This window comes from Astyanax mexicanus, chromosome 18, assembly GCF_023375975.1.
Source record: "Astyanax mexicanus isolate ESR-SI-001 chromosome 18, AstMex3_surface, whole genome shotgun sequence".
Taxonomy (NCBI): domain Eukaryota; kingdom Metazoa; phylum Chordata; class Actinopteri; order Characiformes; family Acestrorhamphidae; genus Astyanax; species Astyanax mexicanus.
The window spans coordinates 27,241,339-27,265,314 of record NC_064425.1 but is presented as its reverse complement, the minus strand read 5'-3'; positions in this window follow the sequence as shown (position 1 = coordinate 27,265,314).

The window sequence follows — 23,976 nt, the reverse complement described above, 5'->3', positions numbered from 1 at the left end:
GGAAAGGAGTGATTCAGGAGAGTACCAGCTCCTATGCTTCACCTGTGGTAGTAGTGAGGAAGTCTGATGGTAGTATACGACTCTGCGTCGACTATCGTAAGCTAAACTTAAAAACTAAGCGAGACGCATTTCCTTTACCTCGTATAGACGAAAGTTTTGATGCTCTAAGAGGTGCAAAGTTCTTCTCATCTATAGACCTGGCTAGTGGATACCACCAGGAGGCAGTACATGAACGTGACCGGCACAAGACTGCATTCACAACCCCATATGGGTTATATGAACATTTACGCATGCCGATGGGGGTTGTAAATGGACCTGCTACATTTCAAAGGTTGATGCAGGCAACTATGACTGACCTAATTTTTCAAATAATTTTAGTATCTATAAAGTGTCTATAAAGTATCTATAAAGTGTCTATAAAGTATCTATCTATCTATCTCTATCTATCTATCTATCTAGTATACTTGGATGACATTTTAGTCTTCTCTAGGACATTTTCAGAGCACGTTGAGAGATTAGAGACAGTACTGAGACGACTCCAGGAGACAGGTCTCAAAATCAAAATAGAGAAATGTCATTTCCTTCAGGAAAAGGTAAAATTCCTAGGACATCAGGTCTCCGCAGAAGGTATAGCGACCGACCCTGATAAGGTAGAAGCTGTGAAGCAGTGGCCAGTACCTACCACTCTGAAAGCTTTACGCTCATTCTTAGGGTTCTGTAGCTATTACCGAAGATTCGTGCAGGGGTTTTCAAAGATAGCTGGTCCACTGCATGATCTGGTAAATAACTGTCTAATGGTTGGACCTCCCTCTAGATTAAATGAGCGGTCTTATGGAGTACTGAGTGTCAAACCTCTTTTGATGTTTTAAAGGAGAAGCTGGTTAGTGCTCCGGTGCTCGGGTTTGCAGACTTCACTTGCCCTTTCACTGTAGAGACAGATGTGAGTAGCCACGGTTTAGGAGCTGTCTTATGTCAGCAACAGGATGGTAAAAGGCGGGTAATAGCATACGCTAGCCGTAGGCTTAGAAAGGCTGAACAAAATGACAAGAACTACAGCAGTATGAAGTTGGAGCTTCTCGCCCTAAAATGGGCCATAACTGAGAAGTTTAGGGGATATCTGCTGGGTGCAAAATTTACAGCAGTCACCGACAACAACCCATTATGCCATCTTAACACAGCCAGGCTGGGAGCTGTTGAGCAGAGATGGGTAGCGCAGTTAGCTGCCTTTGATTTTGACGTTCAGTATCGCCCCGGATGGAGTAATAAGGCTGCGGATGCCCTCTCTAGGCACCCTTTAGCAGGGGAGCCGAACGTTGCCTCTGAAGATCTGGAGTATGATGGTTGTGTGGGTATTTGTAATTTGATCAACAAAGGAACCACAATAGGGCAGGATCTAGTAGATGTTGGGTTGGAGAGGTGCGAGGTTCGACAAATTCGAGCTAGTGAGGCAGGTCACCCTTTGGCTGGGTTAGATCAGGAAAATACACCTACTTTACCAGGCTATTCTAAAGATGAGTTGCGTTCTTTTCAGGAGCAAGATCCTGTCCTCAGCATCTTTAGGTCCTTTTGGGTCAGAGGGAAAAAGCCAAAAACAATAAGGAGAGGAGAGACTTGTCTAAATCTGTACTGTCACTTCTGAAGCACTGGGGTAGAATTAGAGAGCAGGATGGTCTACTGTACAGAGTAGTGGAAGATCTGAGACAAGGTGAATGCAATCAATTATTGTTGCCAGCTTGTTTAAAAGTACAAGTTCTTGAGAGTGTACATAACTCTATGGGTCACCAGGGCATAGAGAGGACAATGCAACTGTTAAAGCCAAGATGTTTTTGGGTTGGTATGTATGATGATGTTGAGCAGTGGGTAAAGAAATGCCAATGTTGTGTACTTACCAAAATGCCTCAGCCAAAGATACGTCCACCTATGCAGTCATTTTTGGCTACCAGACCATTAGAGGTAATTGCTGTAGATTTTACTCTGTTGGAACCAGCTACAGATGGTACATACAATGCATACAATGTGACCCCTCATGCCACAACGGGGTATTCCCCTTATTTACTGCTTTTTGGAATCGACCCGCATCTGCCAATTGATGCTATGTTAGGACAGACTGCAGAGGTATCAGCAAAAGCTGACTGGTTAGCTGCTCACCAAAGGCGACTGAAAGAGGCACATGCTCGAGCTAAAGAATATTCTGAACAAAAAGCTGCCGAACGCATAGCTTTCCAGAATGACAAAACCTATTGTCCACCAGTTGGTGTTGGTCAAACTGTGTATATCAGGAACAGACCACAGGGATGAAATAAAATACAGGATGCCTGGCAATCTATTCCTTACAGGGTAGTAGAAATCCAAGGGACCACTTACTCTGTTGAGCCAGTAGAGGGAGGCCCAGTGAAAAGGGTTAATAGGGTTGACATTAGGCCCTTTGTGTTTACTCCCATTCCTACTCCTAGAAAGAAAAGCAATCTTCCTAGATCTGAGACGACTACTGTTAATGACACTGAGTTAGATCCAGAATGTATTGAGGAGGGTGTGGTTTTGGAAGAGATGTGTGTTCCAAGGTTGCAGATAGAAATGGACCGTCATGCTGTTCCCTCTTATGACAGGACAGAGTCAAATCCGACCAGTGTTAAGGTTGGTCCTGAAGCAGAGACAGTGGAATCAGACACTGGGTCCAATCTTGAGGTTCACTTACCTTTGCCTACTCCTCGTAGGAGCAAAAGAACTAATGCAGGACATCATTCTAACCTGCATCATGAACCCAGATCCATATTAGAGTCCGTCCCACTTGATTCAGTGACAGTTTCACAAATTTTATCCAGCTTGGGTACAGCATTTTTCAGAGAAGCTGTGAAAGAGGTAAAGAAATCTTATGAGGTCACCGAGGACGTTGACTCCTGGGCAGGGGAGAATGTAGCCAGGTGGTGAATTGAGAATACACCTTTAAAATGTGTGTCTGTAACTTTAAGAAACACAATCAGAAGTGTCGTCACCCTGAGAGAGGAAAGGGAGGAGCTAAGAGCATGGTAGAGAAGGAGGCTCAAGCTGCAGTGAATGGTGGTGCTCCATTTTAGGATCCATCCAGAGCCATCCTAATGAAATAAGAGGTAAAAATCAGGAAATACTGAACAATATAAGGTTTAGTTGGTCTAAAACAGTAGTAGATGCTTATATTGCCTTTCTAAACATGTATTTTGGATGAATCACAACCAGATGCGGGCAGATGGCATTGTTTCTGTGGGGTAGTGTGCTCCTCGTGGTCAAGCCTTGTATTTTTCTGGGTTACAGAAGCTGTTTATCCAAGTTCTCTTAAAGAAATGCTCAAATCAAAGCTGAGTAAATCGAGGTGAGCTTAAAAACAAATATTAAAAGAGCTCTGTTAATGGTATTAAGGTGGTATTAATGTTATTTATCTATTTCCTGTAATTAGTGCCACTACCAAATACTGTACTGTGTTCTAAGTTAGGGTTTTACATTGTATTAATTGTATTTTTATTGTTTTAAATACAACTAAATCAGAATAAAATACCCGGAAAAAAAAAAACATATTTTGTCATTTGGTGTGCGTCCTTTCCCCGGTGACATTTAAAAAGACTAAATTCAGGACATTTAGTGAACAGAATTTTTTTTTATTGAGTATGGGAAATGCAGTTTACAGGAATCAGCTGCAACTGGTTAACTTTTTCTGCCTCTTGTTAATAGTATTATTTTTTTTGTTTATCCTGAAATTGTCTTTAAACATTGTGATGAAAAAAAAAACAGAATAGGTTTTAGATTTTAGATCCTATAAAGTAAGCAACTCCGGCTTAGATGAACAGTTTTGCACATCTTGTCTGGTGACTTTATGAGGTAGAGTCACCTGGAATTTTCAGCTTTCAGTTAACAGCTGATCTGAACTCATCAAGAGTTAATGACCTAAATTTCTTGCCTCTTAATGTGTTTGAGAGCATCAGTTGTGAAGTTGTGTAGAGGTAGAGTTGGTATACAGTGAATTTAAGTAATGTTCTAATCCATAATGTGGAAAGAACCACTCAATTAATTAAAGAAGAAATGCTTTAGGAAATGAAGCTTAGACAATTTAAAAAGAATCATGAACTGTGAAAGTATCCTTAAGTGCAGTCACAAAGACCAAGAAAACAAAAATGTTGAAAACGGCTCTCATCAGGACAGGAAGGATGGAAGTCACAGAGTATTTTGGTTTGTTTAACACTTTTAAGTTACTACATGATTCCTTATGTTGTTGCTGTCCAATGAAACACTTATCTCCAAAACAGCATCTTTACAGGTGAGAGAAAAAAACCTTATAAACTTTCAATGGAAGTCAATGTAAAAAGAGTTTGTTTCAGGTCATTTTGAAGAGTTTCTATTGGTCTGTTCATCAAGAAATTTTGGCACAGTGTAAGGGACAGTTTGTCTGTTCAAATTATGCAGTAAACTAAAAATAGACAAAAATGGAGATAAGTGTTTTTCACAGGACAGCGACAATGTGTTCCTTCATAGCCTGGATGACTTTGATATTCATTTACAACGTAGAAGGTGAGCCTAAACGTTTGACTGGTGCTCTATAATAGAATTCATAATAATTCAAAAGTGATAAATACGAATAACCTCCATCTTTCATCTTCACTCAATATCCAAATAAATGTTGACAGACTGGTCTGTACAGTACAGTGTGTACAGCGATGCTCACACTCTAATATTTACACCGGCGTAACGGCAGGGGCGGTGAACAGGCCAGACTGTGAACACGTAGTTTGTTATCGGGAAAGGGATGGCTGTGGAAAGAGAGTTCTTGCCCTTTGATAAAGCATGATAAATCAAGGTGGAGGATAAGAAATGGGTATCGATCAGCGCCCTCTTTATCTGCCTCGCTGGTGATGAACAGAGAACACAATCAGTCTCGGCCGAGAGGGCCAAGCGTACCAATGGCTTTTCCGAAGGCTTTCTTTACTCCTGCGCTGCGCCGGCTCCTCATTATCCCACATCATAGAGGGTCATCACTCTCTCTCTCTCTTTCTCCTCTTCCTGTCCCTTATGTATGGCTGTGTACAGTGGCGCTAGGAGAGGACAGATATGAAAGTTTATCCTCGGAGCTCTGTGGGGGACTCATTAGCTAAAGGTACTATAAGTCATAACAACAGATACGACGCCGCTACCTCCGGGGCACGAAACGTAGTTTTAGCACATTTTCTCCAAGGCATAACTTTTCATTAGAAAAGGAGCAGACGAAGTGGGGTTGCTTTTTATGATAATAATCTATGGGCTTAATGACAACTTTAGGTGCCGGGCTCTGAATGAATATGGTGGCCATTAGAGCTGCACTGGAACTAGGAAAAAAAAAAAAAACACAAAGGCCTGCAGAGATAGTCTGTACTGCCACACACACACACACACACACATAAAAAAATTGTCATTCATAAACCAAACCACCCATCTAGCGGATTTATGTTGGTGAATAATGAAGAACTCTATCTCTGCACACAAAAGGCCCAGAGCTCACAGGTACGTATACATATAAACATGACAATGATACAGCATGCATGAATTTGCATGCGCAACCACCGAGAACACAGACACACACACAGACATACACGCACCCAAACACACATGCATAAAAACGCTCCCCAGCATCAGACCACTCAGGGAATACTGATGCAATACAGAAGCTGCAGCAGCACAAGCTGGATATCAATTAATTTGATGTACGAGACCGGCGCCTGCTAATTGGGACATGGCGATGTATTTAATAACATACATTAAAACCTTAATTAGGTGTAAATTGAGCTGCATTTCCATAGTCTTCCAATCGGCATCCTGGATAAGGTTGGCAAACAGGTTGATAAATGCAGTCCGCAGAGACCCTGATTAGAGCGCGGCTGAAAAACAGAGAGCGTTCAGAGTGGTTTCTTTCTATGGGCAACACTATGCCCTTATCACTAGCATTGTAAGCCTGTTGGGAGCATTGGCTAAGCTATAAGCACTGTAATTGGGAATGCTGGGGGTGAATGAAGGTGGGCAATTCGACAAACATTCATACTCATTATCATATTTCACTATACCCTAAGTCCATTTCACACCAGATTTCTCCTTTAAGAGATTTAAAGTACACTTATTAGCCATGTTTACGGATGTCACCAGACAGTCAGGGCGAGGAGTGCCCCAACAACTCCCACCATGTAGCTGGGATTAGAGAGGGCAAACACACCAGACAGTTCTGTGAGAGCACTGCTGAGAAATTCTTCCGATACGTTTTGGGATCAGTATTTCAGAATGCTTAAAGTCAAAAAGTCATGCAACATAATCAGACCATCCATATAAAGTTGCAAAAAAAAGTATGTGAAACCTTTGGAATTACTTGCAGTTCTGCATAAATTGGTCTAAAAATGGAGAAGCATGGTTTAAGCACTGTTGCTACTCTCCCCAGGCATGGTCATCCTGTAAAGATGACTGCAAGAGCACAGCGCAGAATGATCAATGAGGCGAGGAAGAAACCTAGAGTGTCAGCTAAAGACTTATAGAAATCTCTGGCACATGCTAACATTTTTGTTGCACTTGAATGAAACAAATAAACCGTATGTCACATTACTAAGTGAAACTGAAGCACTTACAGCTTAATGTGTCACTAAAAAACTTTGCAAATGTTTTTGCAATTTAGCCTCAGCAGTTTTCTGCCTTTTTTTTCACCTCTTACTATTCTAAAAATCACTGTGAGTATTTATTATTTTGTCCCGTTTTCACATTTTCAAAATAGAAAAGAAAAAAGCCAGTAAAACTATAATTTTGCAAACACTTGACGGGAATCTTGCGACATCATTATCTACAGGGCTTCGACTATTATTACAAGATGTGAAACTGTCAAACAATGGAGCACAAACAGACACAGCTTTTAGCCACAGGTTCATATGGTGTATGCAGTAGAAAATTATGCTGCAGAATGTGGTGATACATTTCATTATTCACAATGAACATGTCACAATTTGCATATTTGCCAAGACTAAAAAACTTCTTATTATATTAAACACAGTTAATTTAATTGGAACGTCAAGAGTTAAGAGCTTTTCTAATCACCTTACACCAACCGACTAAGCTGATAGCAGAGTTCTGCAAATAGAGAGCAAGACTCGTACGTGTCTGACAGTGAAAAAGGTCACTGTTTTATGGCTTCAGTGTCCAAATATAAACTCCACTGAGACTTACATTAGAACTAGAACAGTGTTTCTCAGTCCTGGTCTTGGAGACAACATACTTTAACACACCCCTGCCACTTAATAAACCCAATTAACTGTAAAGTTAAATCATGTGTGTTGGGGGAAGGGAAATCAGTGACCGTGTCTGGAAAACAAGAATGTTGATGCCTTGCTACCCACACTGTCTTACTTAGAAGACTGAATTAAAAGAGAACAATGTGTCCTGATACTGGTGACAACAGTTCACTACTAGATATGAAAACTACTTAAAACATTAAAAAAAAAGCATTTGTTACCTGACCCACCTCTCTATGCGTGCACATACTGCGGCTTACCCTGTCTTCCTGTCCTGTATGGATGGATTGATGGCTAATTTCGCTGGTACTTGTGACCATGTGACAATAAAGGCAATTCTGATTCTGATTCTAACTATAAACTATAAAAAAGAGATGTATTTATTGCATTGTTGTGTGACTCCAATTAAATCTAATCTATGCTTAATTTTTTTTTCATAATAAATCCATAATATTTAAGTTAAAATACACATTTTAGTTGTATCCCTGAGTTTCACTCATAAAACATTACCCCATCTGAAACATCTGGGACATTTTACAAGTCACATCTACAACAGAAAGTGACATCAGCTGGTTCTTCTGAAGATCATGGGAAGTCCAAAATTAAGTTGCGTCATTTGTTTTTCATATTTGATCTTATTGTAACTATGACGTATGAGATTGAAGAGGTCAATCTCAACACTCAGTCCTGTTATCTAAATTAATTATTTGATGTTATGAGCAGACAAAATATTTGAATGAATGGTATCAGGATCTTGGCAAGACCTTCCTGCTATGTCTAATATACTTACTCATTAAACAGAGAGATCTGGTAGGTCTGTTGGGTGTTATTTAACAGTAAATGAACAAAACAATATACTCAAAAGCACAACATTTCACTCACAGCTATTTAATTGCGATACTCTACATTAAAAGTACTCTTCCATGTTTTGTGTAGTTACACATTCTCACCAGAATAGTCTCTAAATCCACAAAACCACAAAAAAAATATTTGGCCTGTTGCTTTACCTTTTAGCTATAAATCAAACATTTCTAAAGCTCATCTCTGTGATAAAATAGAGTAAAGTACATAGTTCTTTTTAGACCCTTTCTAGGTAATGGTTCTATAGCTAACCAAAAATGGTTCCACTCTGGCAGCAAGTCGAATAACATTTTTAATAGGATTTTTCTTTTTCAAAGAAATGATAAATGAGTTCAAATAAGAAAACCCAGTAATGTATTTGTGGAAGAGCTGGTACCTGGAGACCTGAAGCCCTCGCTGGGACCTACATGATCAAACCACACTACAAGTCCATTGCATAGATTGAAGAAATATTTGTCAGGCCTGCAGCAAAATGTCCTGTCACTATAACGGATTATGGGTTTTATGAGGCCCTGTCAGAGAAGAGGATCTCGCCCTGTAAAGTCGCTCTGTAGGCCGCCACGGCATGCTGGAGAGGTTATCCAATCACCCAGTTAAAACAGCCTTTCTCTGTGATTGAATACACGCGCCAATGAAACTCGTGAAGTTCACGATCTGGTTTGATTCCAGTACAAACTGGTTTCTTGCCCTGTGTCCCTCTTCAGTAGTCTTTTTATGAATATCGCCTGTAGATGATTCTGATGGGTCTATATAATGACAGACACACATTTTGGCAGCTCTGTTTCATTTAATTACTGCAGGGCCGCTAAACTGGTGTTTTTTCGAGAACTGCAGCACTACAGCACCTACCAGACAGGCCGAGCCGCAATCAAAATCATGTCAGTATCTCTCTCTCAGTCTCCTCACACAATTGCATTGATCATATATTCAGTTGTTCTTTCATGGTTATTTATATGGTAATGAAGTCTGAATGGCAATCTTATCTTCTTTAATCTCCACCACAACGAATAAAAAAAAATTAAAAAAAATTCTCTGCACATTCGCAATCACCGAACTGGTGGTTATCTCAAGAAGCAAAACAATTGTTTTTGGAATCTGAACACATTATGCTACATATGTGTACATGCCTGCATGACAATGGAGGAGAAAGACATTCGAGAAAACATTCTCTTTGAGAAGTCTTTGAAGAAGGTCCTCTAGAGGGACATTAATGTTTCTGCAGATGTTAAAGTGTGATGAACACAGCAAGCAAATACATGACTTGAATAAATAAATATGATTTGTTATTGCACGTATTTTGTTGCACCAAAAATAGTTATCTGCAAAAATGCCAGAGAATAATCAGTACCCCCAATACCTTTCAAACGAGGGGTCTTTTGTTGCTAATCAGATTTGATCTACATACAGTAGATCACTTTAAAGTGTATACGGCTTTAGAGACCACTTAAAAAGGATGAGTTTCTTTGATTTTACCAAATTGAAAACCTCTGGAATATAAACAAGAGGACGATGGATGATCACAAGCCATCATCAAGCCAAGCTGAACTGCTTGAATTTGTGCTCCAGAAGAGGCATAAAGTTATCCAAAAGCAGTGTGTAAGACTGGAGGAGGAGAACATGCCAAGATGCGTTAAAACCAGGGTTATTCCACCAAATATTGATTTCTGAACTCTTAAAACTGTATAAATAAGAACTTGTTTTTTTCACATTATTTGAGGTCTGAAAGCTCTGCATCTTTTTAGTTATTTCAGCCATTTCTCATTTTCTGCAAATAAATGCTCTAAATTACAATATTTTTATTTTGAAATGTTGTCCGTAGTTTATAGAATAAAACAATAATGTTAATTTTACTCAAAATTAACCTATAAATATACATATAATGCCACCTCACCCAAGCAACACAATAACCCTTTATAAATTAATCATTTTCAGTTTACATATATGCTAATTAAGCACAGCATAAAATGTGTCATGCTCTCCCAAAATAATCTTGCTTTATACTTTAACTTTAAAACAGGTCAAAGTTGACCTGCAACATGACAGGAGGGTTAAAGACTCTGTACATTATGTGAAGTTTCTTCAAACCTTATTCACACTCACTTACAAACCCTTGTTGGCTTCTTTTTTTTTTTCAAAGAGTGTAGCATGACCATATTTACTGCTTATTCTAATCTGCAGATTGATCCGAACTCCCGCAGTTCCTTTTCTTCTCTTTTGCTGCCTCTCATGTCAGGCTCAATAAATCTCCCGAGTGTAAGAAGCAAATAGGCATCAGTTTAAAAGCCCTGCCTGTCTGGCCTTGTGTGATTTGTGTGTTTGTGTTTATGTGAATACCAATCACTTTCACAAAAGGTTTCATTGACAACTGCCTTTAGCTATTGGATTTCAAATGGCTTTCAGGACCCTAACATTTGAAGTTACAGTAAAACCTGTATAAAGCTGGTATTTTAGCAGGTACAGCTCCCACACAGATGCATTTTATTCATCTGTAAAAAGCTTTAATAAACATTCGGTGCACCACCAGCCTGTGGAGTTACGCAACCAACATATAAGAAGAGTTGATTTTTATGCTGTTCATTGAGCATCACACGCCAGTCTTTCACTGTTTGCGCAGCGCTCCTCTGCCTCGGGGAGTGCGAGAGGTAATGTGCTGTATTTACACCCGCAGGTCTTTCTGCTTGCAGCAGTAAACAGAGCTAATAACACCCTCTCTGCTCCACAAACCCCTTATCTCAACTCAGCAAGTCACCACCCAGCCAGCTCTTAATTACTGTGCACTAAACCGTTCCGCGGCTCACGCTTTTCTTGCCACCTTTTCAAATTGCCTTAAACACTCTGCTGCTCTCTCAAAATATGCTAAAGGCAAGCAGCGATATTTTTCATTAATTTCAGTCTTTTTACGAAAACCAAAATGTTAAATCCATGTCCCGAAAGCATTTTGGATTCATTAACGTGACAACTGAAAGAAGCAGGCAGGTGACGTGGGGCTTGTTTGATTAGTGAGCGTTGGCATTCTCACAAGTGCTCCAGCACAGTTTAGATAAGCTCCAAGGGTCTCATTCAAATCAGCTGCACAGCAAGCGGGAGATCAGAATTAAAGTAAGGTAATGTTAGAAAAAGATTTATTGTTTATTGACAAAAGGCTGTGTTTGAGCAAGACAATACATGCTTTTACACTGACTCAGTAAAAAAAATCCTTTCATAATCAGATTACCGCAGATGTAAGCAACAACTTTCAGCAATATGATAATCTAGTAATAAAGTTTTAACCCTCAGAACCCCATTGATGCAAATTGTGTCAAAAAACGTGCATTGTTTATACAGCTTGATTATTCAGGAATGCATCAATGCACCAACATGATTCATACATTGTGACAAACAGTGTGGGAATATCAAGAAAAATAAATCCGCCTGGTGCTGCTCATGTATTCTGTCATAGTAATAAACCATGTAATGACCTATCATCAAAATCTCTATATTTTCAACTAATATACACTCTAATCTAGTAAACAATTACTGAAAAAAACTCTTGAATTTATTAGTCTGTACATCCAAAAATAAGTACAAATTTATTACAAATTCTTGAATCATTTACATCTTAAATTACGATATTTTTAGCAGCTCAATGTTTCTCAATTCTGGTATAACGAAAAATAAAAGCATGTAGCTGTCTCCTAATATAACTGTGTTATAACAAGTGAAAGAGGGAAAAAAACACAACAAAATAGGCTGTGGTTTGACGGGTTAAAAACATGCCAAAAGTAATGGGCAAGGAACTAGTATCATGTCCCATGACTTTTGCCATGTTCCCAGAATGCTATAGAATGCTGCACTGACCTGTGGGATATGCATGGGGGCCTCCTGCACTGAATATTATTGATGTGATATCATCCAGAGTCACTTGACTGTTGACAAGTGCACTACCCCCCTCCCCAAAACACATTTTTCCGAAACCATAATAACTATTATGTTATATAACAAAGCTAATGTTAAAAAAATGGGCTGCACAAGGCAATCTGTCTCTGCTGCATTTCTGCCCATTGAAAAATAAGTTTAAGTTTCTTTGAGTCTCTACATACATCTATGTCTGCTATGTTCTTGCTTGAGTGTGGGGCGTGACGTTTGCAAGTGTGATGGATCATGTATAATAAACCAACAGGGAGTCGGAATGGTGTATGTTTATACTTCTCATCCAGTCACAATCAAATTCATTCTATCCAGATGGAGAGATTTATTTTAAAAGTTTTTAACAAAGAGGAGCTGGAATAACAAGGCTATTTTTAAGATGTAATGGGTAGAAATTACAGATAATTGGGTGAAAATGTAAGGAGTATGAGTTATAAGTAAAAAAAAAAATACTTCAGTAAAGTATAGCTAAAGAAAATTTTAACTTAAGTAAGGTAACAAAGTAAGAGGTGGGGCATTCCCAATCCATTCACTGAGGTAACACAATCCAGCTACTCCTGCATCATTTCGACAGTGTATACTTTCTAAACATAAAGTTCCTTAAATTGTTCTTAAGTGATGCCATAAAAGAATGACCTTTGAAGTTTTTGTAAAGAAACATGCTTTTAAAACAGTGTATGCATGAAGAAACCTTTCTTTATGAGGTTATGTTTAGACATCCCCTATCATGGAACCAATGGTGGTTCTTCTTATGGCATTGTTCAAGGAAGCATTTAAAAGCACCTTTATTTTTTCTTCTTCCTCATCTATATTATTAAACCACACCGTAAGCAGTCAAGACAAAAACGTCCATTAAACAGTGTCTTTAAACAGGCTTTGAGTGCCACAAGTCTGACCTCTGACTATGACCAAAGTATCATTAATTTGAATCCTTTGTGTTTGCTCCCGCTGTGATACGGACTGATACAAGCTTCTGTTGGCTGATGTATCAGAGCTGAGGATATGGTGCTTTCCACTGAGCAAGGCAGATGTAAACGAGAAGTTTGTGGCTTCGAATGTGTCAGAGCAGACGCATGCTTATCCTGTCCTCACCGTCCTAGTGTCATTATCATTAGTTCTACTATGATGACTCCTGAAGCAAGCGTGTTAGTTGAAATATTTAATGTTTAACAAAATATATTTATATTGTGAAGAGGTTATATAGAAACTGTCTTTTCCAGATAAAGTCTTTAGCATGGGCCCCGTCATTGGCCCAGGTCTTGATATGTCTGGACTCAGGCCGCAGATCCTGTTGTAAATGGAAGACAGGGCAGAGCCAAACCCCCTGGGCATCCGAACGGGACCAACCTGGAGGCGGGGAGAACAAGCCGTCTGAAAAGCAGCAAAGGTACTGAATGAGAGTTTGTAATTTAAAGCAGGGGTGTCCAAACTACGGCCCGCGGGCCATTTGCGGCCCGTTTCCTTTTTTGGAGCGGCCCGCGAGGTATTTTAGAAATAGAATGAAAGTTGGTCCGCTGTTAAGCAGGTTTTTATAATGTGAGATTCAAAGTTTGAACGCTAGGTGTCAGAAACGAGCCAAAGAGTCTAAAAGCGGAGAGGATGTGCATTTCTAGCGCAGAAAAACGGGCCAAAGAGTCTAAAAGCGGAGAGGATGTGGATTTCTAGCGCAGAAAAACGGGCCAAAGAGTCTAAAAGCGGAGAGGGTGCGCATTTCTAACGCAGAAAAACGGGGCAAAAGAGTCTAAAAGCGGAGAGGCTGCACATTTCTAGCGCAGAAAAACGGGCCAAAGAGTCTAAAAGCGGAGAGGATGTGCATTTCTAGCACAGAAAAACGGGGCAAAGAGTCTAAAAGTTGCCGTAATTAAGGAGTTTAATATTAAGAGACATCATGAAATTAAACATCAATTTGAAAAATCTTAGTTCACACAACACTGGCAAAGATAAAGATAGTTAGTCAAGTAAAATGGTGTGAACATGAAATAATCAGGAAAAATGTTTTATTTAAAGCGGTATATTTCAATATTTGTTTTATTACAGAGTCTTTGGCCCGTGACTTCAAATATATTTCTCCTTCTGGCCCCCAACAAAAAAAGTTTGGACACCCCTGGGTTAAAGGCACAAGAGAGCAGCTGATTGGGTAGGTAATTATGTGACGTAGCATATCACTAGACAAGTGATTACAAGTAATAGAAGGAGTCTTAAAAATAAAGAACTGTATATTTACAGTTAGAAAATAAAGTACTGTATAAGCAAGGGCATTAATGTTGCCTAAAAAGAGCAAATAATATGGAGCATGAAACACAGGAAACACAGATGAAACAATGATGAAAAAGACAAAGAGATGTTCTCTCTATGGGCATCCCACCATCTGCAGGTGAACAAGGAGAGTGCAAAATGCAGAAGCGTGCTATTTTCTTAAGCCCTGCCAAGGTCAGAGTCTCAGTGTGAGCCTAGCCCCCATTGTGTGTGTGCATGCCTGCATGCATAACATTGCCTATGCAGGTTATGGTCCATCAATAATGGACTGTGGAAGAACTCACCCAACGAAACCATCTCGCAATACTGGCAAATTCACTCGCAGTCTTTCTGACAGAAAACAAAACACAGTGGGGATATTGTGTAATATTTTACAGACAGAGGCAAAAAAAAGGAAAATGTGACCAATGAACTAGAAAAAGACCATGCTAGTTTTAGTGGACCACAAAAGGTCAGCTGTAAGCCTGCTGTCAGGAACTTTAGCAGTGGATCCGAGGCTGTAAAGGCCATAATAAGCAGAGCGGGGCTGTCAGACACCTCACACAACCCGCAGGCCACGCAACAAAGCGCTTGGCGTTCCGGCCTGTGTAAATGTCAGCATCATGATATATGCGTGTACCAATGATGCTGACATGAAGCCTCGGCATGTCCGCACTCGCCGCGCACTTGTTTTAACAATCCTCGCGCATACTCGCTCAAATGCAGTCTGTCTCTCATTCACTTTCTCATTTCACACCCCCCCCCACCAGGCTGTACCTCGCCGGATGGGGTAGGTCAGGCAAGGCGGAGAGGCCAGGCCGGTATCTCAGCGAATTCGGACAGAAATAGTCTCTGACCCCGAAGAAACATTCCCATTTCTATTTCATTCCCCACACCCGCGTTCACCCCACTCTCTCTCTCTTCTCTGCTCTGAGCGAATTGAGAAAACACATTCCACTTTCCTCCAATCCCGTCCTCCAAATGCGACTATATTGCAGTAATACACGCTTGGGCCCTGTTCGCCAATTAGCAGCCCCGCGTCAGTCAGGTAGGCGGGTGGCTGGCCGTCCTGCACCAGCATTCAAAGCTTCCTCAGCTCATTTGGATCTGCCTCACAGCAAACAAATGACATTCATAGACCACCTGAGCAAAGGATGCCTTTTGGTCCCCAGTGGCCGCTCTCAAATTGGATTCAATTTTGTGCCGCCGCGCCGAGGCTGGCTAAAGGTTGAACTCCAACAGTCCTACATACACACAGATCACATACGAAATACATTTCAGAATACACTCCCCCATCTGTCTACTGCTGGCCTGCAGCCCGTTTGAAAACCATGATTGACGGCCCACGCCTTGTGTTGTTGTTTTGTTCTGCCTTTTGTGAATTTCCAGAAATAAGCAGTGATTTATTGTGAGAGATGTGTCCACCGCATGAATTAAACGGAATAAGTATGTCTGAGATGCTATGAATTACTAGTGATTTTTTTTATTCGTTTTTAAATCTGTAGAAAAGGATTTAGAGGAGCAAAACAAGGAACAGCTAATATAACTGTCATTTTAGCTGTGAACATTTTTTCAAAATTTTTAAAACTGTAGTGATTTATGAGATTTTGGAGCAATCTGCTGAACCTGCGATATTTTCTCCTTAACTACATCAAACTGTGTTTTCTGCACTACAGCTGTTGTAGATTTAACATGTTCTGTTATATTTCTTGAAATACAGTACCAGTCAGAAGTTTGAAAACACATATTTTCATTCAGTGTGTTTTCTTTCTGTTTCTATGATTTTTTACATTGTTAATTTAAAAATGAAGACATTATATATAGGATATGTAGCTATATAGGAAATTATTTAGTAAACAAAAAGTCTTAAAATGACCAGAATATGCTTTATACTTTAGTGGTCACGTTTAGCTTTGATGTGAGATCTGCACACTCTTGATATTTTAATCTCAGCGGCTTCAAGAGCAGATCTAGCAGTATGACTTTTATGAAAGGATACAAGTAGCTAGAATAAACAGTTATGAATAACAGATAGGTTACTTTTAAAATAAATTCTAAATTATAAGCACTAAGTAGTGTGTGTTATTCATATAAGAGAGAATGCAATTATATCAAAACAATTCAACATTTTTTTAAGAGAGCATGTAAAAATGATGAGTTTCTTTGATTTTACCAAATTGAATACTTCTGGAATATAATCAAGTGGAAGAAGGACGATCACAAGTCATCAAACCAAGCTGAACTGCTTGAGTTTTTGCACAAGGAGTGGAATAAAGTTATCCAAAAGCAGTGTTTAAGACTGGTGGAGGAGAACATGCCAAGATGCATGAAAACTGTAATTAATAACCAGGGTTATCCCACCAAATATTGATTTCTGAACTCTTAAAACATTATGAATATGACCTTGTTTTCTTTGCATTATTTAAGGTCTGAAAGCTGCATCTTTTTTGTTAATAATATAAAAAATAAATGCTCTAAATGATAAATAAATACATTTACAAGCTTCCTGATGCTAATTTATCTTTGTTACCAGAAGGCTACTTTCCTCCTTTTAACCCAATAATTCAAGTTCAAGTTTTTCAAATATTAATCAATTCAGCATTATTTTAAACATGGCTCCGCAAACCAGAAGACATCACATTTATAATTGTATCAGTTTAACTGTTGGGGTAATGACAGTTTGAGTCACTGTTTGCCTGAATCATCCATACAAAATGCACTATAATATCAGTAAAGGAAGCACTCATATGCTGTATATACTTGTTGTATAGGTAAAGAACATAAAATGGAGGCTGTTTATCTGCATTATATCTGGACATCAGGATTATATCTGTCCATGCTATATAAAGATTAAAATATAAAAATCCCTTGTGACTCACACACACAACGCACACACACACACTTGCGCCTTTGTCTGTATGCGCAAAGTTACAAAAAAAAGGGTACCACTTTAAAATAAGACTACCTTTATAAAGTGTTTATAAACGGTTTACAATTAGTTTATTAATGGTTACTAATTAGGTTGTAAAAGCCTTAAAAATCATTAATAATCAGTTATAACACATGTGTCTAAAGGGTAACAATGACCTGTTGTTTGCCAAATAGTGAACCCACAGCCATCTATATTGTTGACCTTTCTACGTATGTGTTATAACTGATTATTAATGATTTTTAAGGCATTTACAACCTAATTAGTAACCATTAATAAACAAATTGTAAACCAATTATAAACACTTTATAAAGGTAGTCTTATTTTAAAGTGGTACCAAAAGAAGTTCATTAAGCAGCTAAATTAAAGTAAAGTGTGTGTCGGGGTGTCGGAAATGGTAACGGCATTATAGTGACAGTCAGAGTAATTAGTTAGACTACTCGTTACTGAAAAAAGTTAGTTAGTAACGCCGTTTATCACTGTTAAAATCTTATCATGAGACAATCCAGATACTAGTCACATGAAGAGACCAGATGTAAATTGGGTCTAAATCATTTCTGTCCTTATTTCTCCACCCCTGCCTGTCCAGCTCATTTATTTATGACCCTGTATTTTAGATTGGGGTCCTGTTCCACATTGTAAAGCAAATATCTGAATCACAGTATCCAACCTCTGTGAGCCAAAAGGTTTATACTCACAAGAGTGCTCATCAATAAGATATTCTCAGCATGTGACAGTCAGGGAGGACAGAGGTGGGGAAAAGAGATCTATAATTCACCTGCATGCAGCATGAGAGATGAGGGGATCTGTGAAGAACTAGACCAAATCCTTGTCTTTAGATTGGATATAATGTACAGAACCACTCAGAAGTTTCACCTATAGTAGCTGTTCTTTTTGTCCTTGACCAGGTCACCCATTTCGTCCCTTATTCCATTCTTGGAATGATAATGGAAGTCTGTTGATTTATGACTGCAGAGATAATAGCATGGATTATTTGTACATTTAGACCCAACTTAATTGTGACAGAGGGCATCTGCAATAATCTTCCCAATCAGTGCTTCTAATAATGCCAACTAGTTTTTTTATGAACCCAAAGTAGTAGTAATAGTTGTGCAAAGTAGTAGTAGTAGTCATAGTCAACTGCTATATTTAATGAAATCAAATATATCAGTAGGTTTTATTTATTTTTTACAAGGTTTCTAAACTGGTTACATTTTTAAAAGCAAGTCAGCTAATTCCTTTGATTTTCTCTCAAGACTCTCAAGTCTTTATTTTAAAGAAAGTTTGACTGCATGTTCAAATAATTTATATTTATGACTAAAATCACTATATATGCATTGTACATTGTAATTCAAGTGGAAGAAAAGTAGTTTACATTAACTGATATTAACATTAATAAATCAATAAACCAGGGGACAATACTCATTCCTGTTACTGGAACTTACTCCTGTTACTGGCACTCATTCCTGTTACTGGAACTCACTCCTGTTACTGGTACCCCCTCCTGTCACTGGTACTTACTTCTGTTACTGGTACTCACTCCTGTTATTGGCACTTACTCCTGTTACTGGAACTCACTCCTGTTACTGGTACCCCCTCCTGTCACTGGTACTTACTTCTGTTACTGGTACTCACTCCTGTTATTGGCACTCACTTCTGTCACTGACACTCATTCCTGGCATTACTGGCACTCATTCCTGTTACTGGAACTCACTCCTGTTACTTGCACTCACTTCTGTTAACTGGCACTCAATCCTGTTACTTTTTATGCTTTGAGTAACAGGAATGAAAATAACAAAAAACAAGTTTTTAGAATAGAGTTAGCAAAAATATGAAAAAATAGACAATGGCAGCTATGTTAATAGCATGAGGACACTGAGCACAATCTAGTGATTTTCCCAATTTTTTTAAATAGTTTTGTAATTTAGGTAACAGGATTGAGTGTTCAGATTGACCTCCTCAGTCATAGTTGCCATAGTAGCAATAGTTTGAGTATTAGTAGTAGTAGAAGTGGAAGTAAGCAGTTGTTTCTGCAATAGTGGTAGAAGTTGTTCTTGCTTTTATTCTGTTGTTCTTTTCTTTTTTCAGCTAGACCTTATTATTTCTCTTCTCTATTTCCAGATATGCTTCACCAGGTCCCCAGGTGGCATATCGTGAAAAGCATCCATTACTCAATCATTATTATTTGTCTTATGTGAAGTTGTTTTATACTAACAAAAGAAATATGACACAATTTTAGGTCTCGGTTTTTGGGTTGGGTTGGGTTTTTGGGATTGCATAGAAATAAAGTATTAATTTATTGGTAACACTTTATAATACTGTTCCATAGGAAGATACTGAGGATAATAAGGTTATTAATTCTTAATTATTAATTCAATTAGTAAGTAGTTCTATGTAAGTCTCAGTAATTAATGTGGAGTTAATAGTGAACTACTACAAGCATTAGTACAGTACTATCTACTTAGTAATTACACAGTACTTCCTGGTAGTTAATAGAAGATATTTAGGTGTTAATGCAGCACTATTACTTGAACAACATTTGCATGCATTTGAACAACACTTAATAGGGGGACAAGGCTATTTGTTGCTTTGTGAATACAGCCTTTCTTCAGAAAGAAAAAAGACCTCACAGGGGAATTCCACTGGGTCATAGCTGTGCAGTTTAGCATTCTGTTTGAATCAACAACTGATTCAACTTGCAAGTCCCACAAAAGTAGAACTAGAAGTGTCAGCAAAAAGAAACCCCTAATCTCTGCAGAGCTGTGGCCGGGGAGAAACTCATTTTGACATGTACACTGTTAAAAAAAGTTTCCTGTCAATTTTACAGTAAGTTAATGATGGAAAAAAAAGTTGTCAATAAAGTATAGTAAAATTACAGTAAATCATCGTAAAGGAAGATTCTAGGATATTACTGTAAAATAAGAGTAGTAATTTACTGAATATAAAATAAATTAATATTCTGTAAATACAGAGCATATATTTTAAAGTAGGTTTAACGCACATAATACATTATAATATTGTATATATATATTTTAAAATAACAATATGTACTGCCAATGAAATATGGTCAAATTATAGCAGCCACACACTGGAAAAAAAAAAAGAAAAGTATACTCTAAATTAACAGTAAACTGACATCAGAGACAGTGGCACAAAAAGGGGGTATGCAGCGACGCATGGCGCTGCACTAGAGGGGGCGCCAAATCAAAGCCCCAAATAAACCGCCCCTCCCCCCCCCCCCTGACGATTTAAAAAAGCATCTCCCCCCACGCTGATGATTTTAAAACGCATCAAAAATAATTTTGAACCGTGTCTCTCCCCCAGGGGGTGGGGGGGGTGTGGGGCGCAGATACTACGATTGCATACACCCCAAAAATTATGTAGTTGCGCCCCTGATCAAAGATACTACCAAGTTACTGTAAAGTCACAAACTCACCATCACTGAGGATCTTGCACACCAAGCCTACTTTCTTTTTTTATAATGATACACAATATTGGCCACAACATTGTAGGCAAGTGTGAGTTGCTACTTACTTTACTGCGATATATTAGTTTATACTGGCTGAGTACAGCAATGCAGTAACTTTGCAGTGTTTTTGCTGTCAGTATTTTACTGTTCCTTGGCAGTGGAATTCTTTACATTGTAAGGCTACCTATGATTTTACAGTTTTTTATTGGCAACTAAAGACCACAATATTTAGAATACATGTGGTTATTGTCAGGAATAATTACACTATTATACTTTATTTATCCATGCAAAAACTTACTTAGACTTTGTGATTCATTTACAGTAAATTATTATCATTATTATTATTATTATTATTATTATTATTATTATTATTATTATTATTATTATTATTATTATTATTATTATTATTATACAGTCATATGCTCTATGATCTTTCTACAGTGAATTACTGATAATTTTACAATAATTTATTTGCACCTTTTTTGCTGTTAACTGACTGTTAAATTTACAGAGATCTTTTCACAGTGTATATTTCCTTTAACCATTTTTTTTTTTTTTTTTACCCGCCACCACCCCCCCTCATTGGAGGTCTAATACTTTATTTCACTCTGTAAAATTGCATTACTCTTAAGGGAGGACATATATTAAGAAAGAGGAAAAGGAAAAAAGGAGAAAGAGAAAAAAAAAATTATAATAATAATAATAATGATATTTGTTTATAGGGGGGTTATGTTCCTTTAACCATGTCACGGTGGCCAAACACATGACAGACACACGCGGATACCAAACACACAGTTTATTAAGTAAAGGGCTAAACCTATAGGAATGGTCAGGGGCAGGCAAGGTCCATAACAAAAGGGCGGCAGAGACAAGCAACATACCAGCGTTGGGAGGCAAGGAGTTCATACACGGGATATCCAGCAAAGAGTAGTAGGGCAAGGCAAAAGGGTAGTCAAAAAAATACAAAATAGGTCGGCAAATAAAAGCTAACAAAACAACAAAGGGCTAGGCAAAAATAGAGGTCAAATACACAAAAAATGTTTGATAACAAAAAGACAAGAGCAAAGTAAATATGGTGTAGAAAAGCTATGAAAATAGATTTAACACCGGGCAACTAGGATTTGAAACAGGGGGCTATTTATACTAGGAGGACCAGGTGAAAATGATCAGAAGGTCAGCGAGCTAGAACGCTAAAACGTCACGTGATTAGGCATGTCCTGAAGATTAGACACAAGTGCATCCTGGGAAGTGGAGTCTCTAGTAAGTGAACGAGAGTCCGTGGCAGGTAGACAGATAACAACAGGACTGACAAACATCTGTAATTTTTGCATTTTTTTGCTTTTTTCCATTCTGTTCCAAACAAGATGAGCTGTTCGGTCAACTCTTGCCGTTTTCATCATTGTTTGCTTGGTTTACAGAAAATAGAATAGCATTGCAACCCTTCTGTTTCGGATACTTTCGGAGTGTGAAAGAATTCACTAATATGTCTGTGTCCACTTTCAAAACTTGATATGCCATTTGTTTTATCTTAATATGAAAAGATGAAAAGTAATTTTTTTCCCATTTTCTGAACAGCCAATTACCCAACCCTTTGCATTGCTAGTAAGGACTCCCCATCTTACTAGCAATGCCCCAACACTCCTGGAGGGTGAAGACTAACACATGCTTCCTCCGACACATGTGGTCAGCCACCACCTCTTTTTTGAGCTGCTGGTGATGCCGCATCGCCGAGTAGCATCTCAGCGCACTCAGAGGAAAGCTCAGCAACTTGGTTCCGATACATCAGCTCACAGATGCCCTATGCTGCTGATATCACCATTTAGTGATGCAGTGATGTGGAGGGAGCAGGGCCAATTTGCAGCTGATGGCAAAGCTGCATGAGCCGGGGTTCGAACCTGCGACCTACCGCTCATAGTGGCAGTGCTTTAGACCACTGGAGTGCTCAGCGCCTCCTCCCTAGAGTAAATTTGTTCATGTGAAAATCAAGAACGATATGGGACTATTTGGTTGAATTTTCCAGTGTATCTTTTGAGCATCTGCTTTGGATTACTGCATTAGCTCCATACCAGTGTTGGAGTTTTGGCACTTTGGCAGATTTTTTTTTCTTCTTTCATTCTCTTCATTCTAATCTGTCACGTCCTTGAAATGGTCAGTGTATTCCCTCAAATATGATCTATTCACAGAGCTCAGCCTCACCTGACAGGTGGCAGCACTCAGTGGTCTTGATTTAGACCAGTATTGTGTAGGAGCTTGTGCCAGCATGGAGAGATTCATTCATTTACCTTCAGCTGCAGAGTGGGAGAGGGTGCAGGGGCAAGCCAATCCAGCTTTGGCTCTGGTGTCTCCTCCCTACAGACCGCGAGCTTTGAGCACTCTTTCAGAGCCCTTTTGTGTGGCTTAGGGCTCTCTGAGGCACTCCAACATGAAAAGAGACTCAAGTGTCTCGGCAGCATTGGCTCCGGGGGGGAATCTCCCAGCATTCCTATTTCATGTCCTGACCATTACTATAGAGTCCTCTGTAATGGAGAGTATGCACGGCTTTCCTTTTCACAAAAAAAAAAAAAAACTTTAAAATAAAACTGGATTGCTTTTATTTCAGGCATTATATGCATCTCTTTGTGTGAGAAAGGCTCAAGCCTTTGGCATTTTTATTGAAAATATGCTAAAAGAATTCACCTGTTGTTTGAGGCCGAGGCTTTTTTTTTTTTTTTTGCAAATGAGTGAGTGCCCAAAAAGTGCCCAATGAATATTTTAGAAATGTGTGTGAGAGAGTGTGTATGTGAGTGTGTATACTTGTTTATATGTGAGTGAGGGATTGAGGGATGGGAGACTGAGCCCTTCGACCTCTGTTACTGTGGCAACAGCATCAATAAGATTGAGCCGGATTTCTCTCGGCAGCGCTCTGTTTACCTGCACATCTGCATTCTCTCCGGCAGTTTTTCACACATTCCCATCAGAGCAGGGCTCTCCTCTCTCCACTCCATGTGTTTTGACTTTAGTTTGGCAGACGGGACCATCTCTAATGAGATACAACCCACAATTATTTAGTATCAAATAATAGATCATTAATTTACATAGCATTTCTTTTCATAATAAATAAGCTTTGCTTTAATTGAGTGAATTTAACAATAAACTAAAAAGGCTTCTCCTTAATAGAAACAGAAAACATGTGCAGTTGAATGGGTAAAAAGAGGTATGAAAAAACAAAACAACAAAGAGATGAGTGTGGTTGAGTATGGCTGTGGAGCTTTGGGATGTAAATTCAGAGAATAATGACAGTAATACAGTTTGGTGACTGTCAGGCAAATGAAACT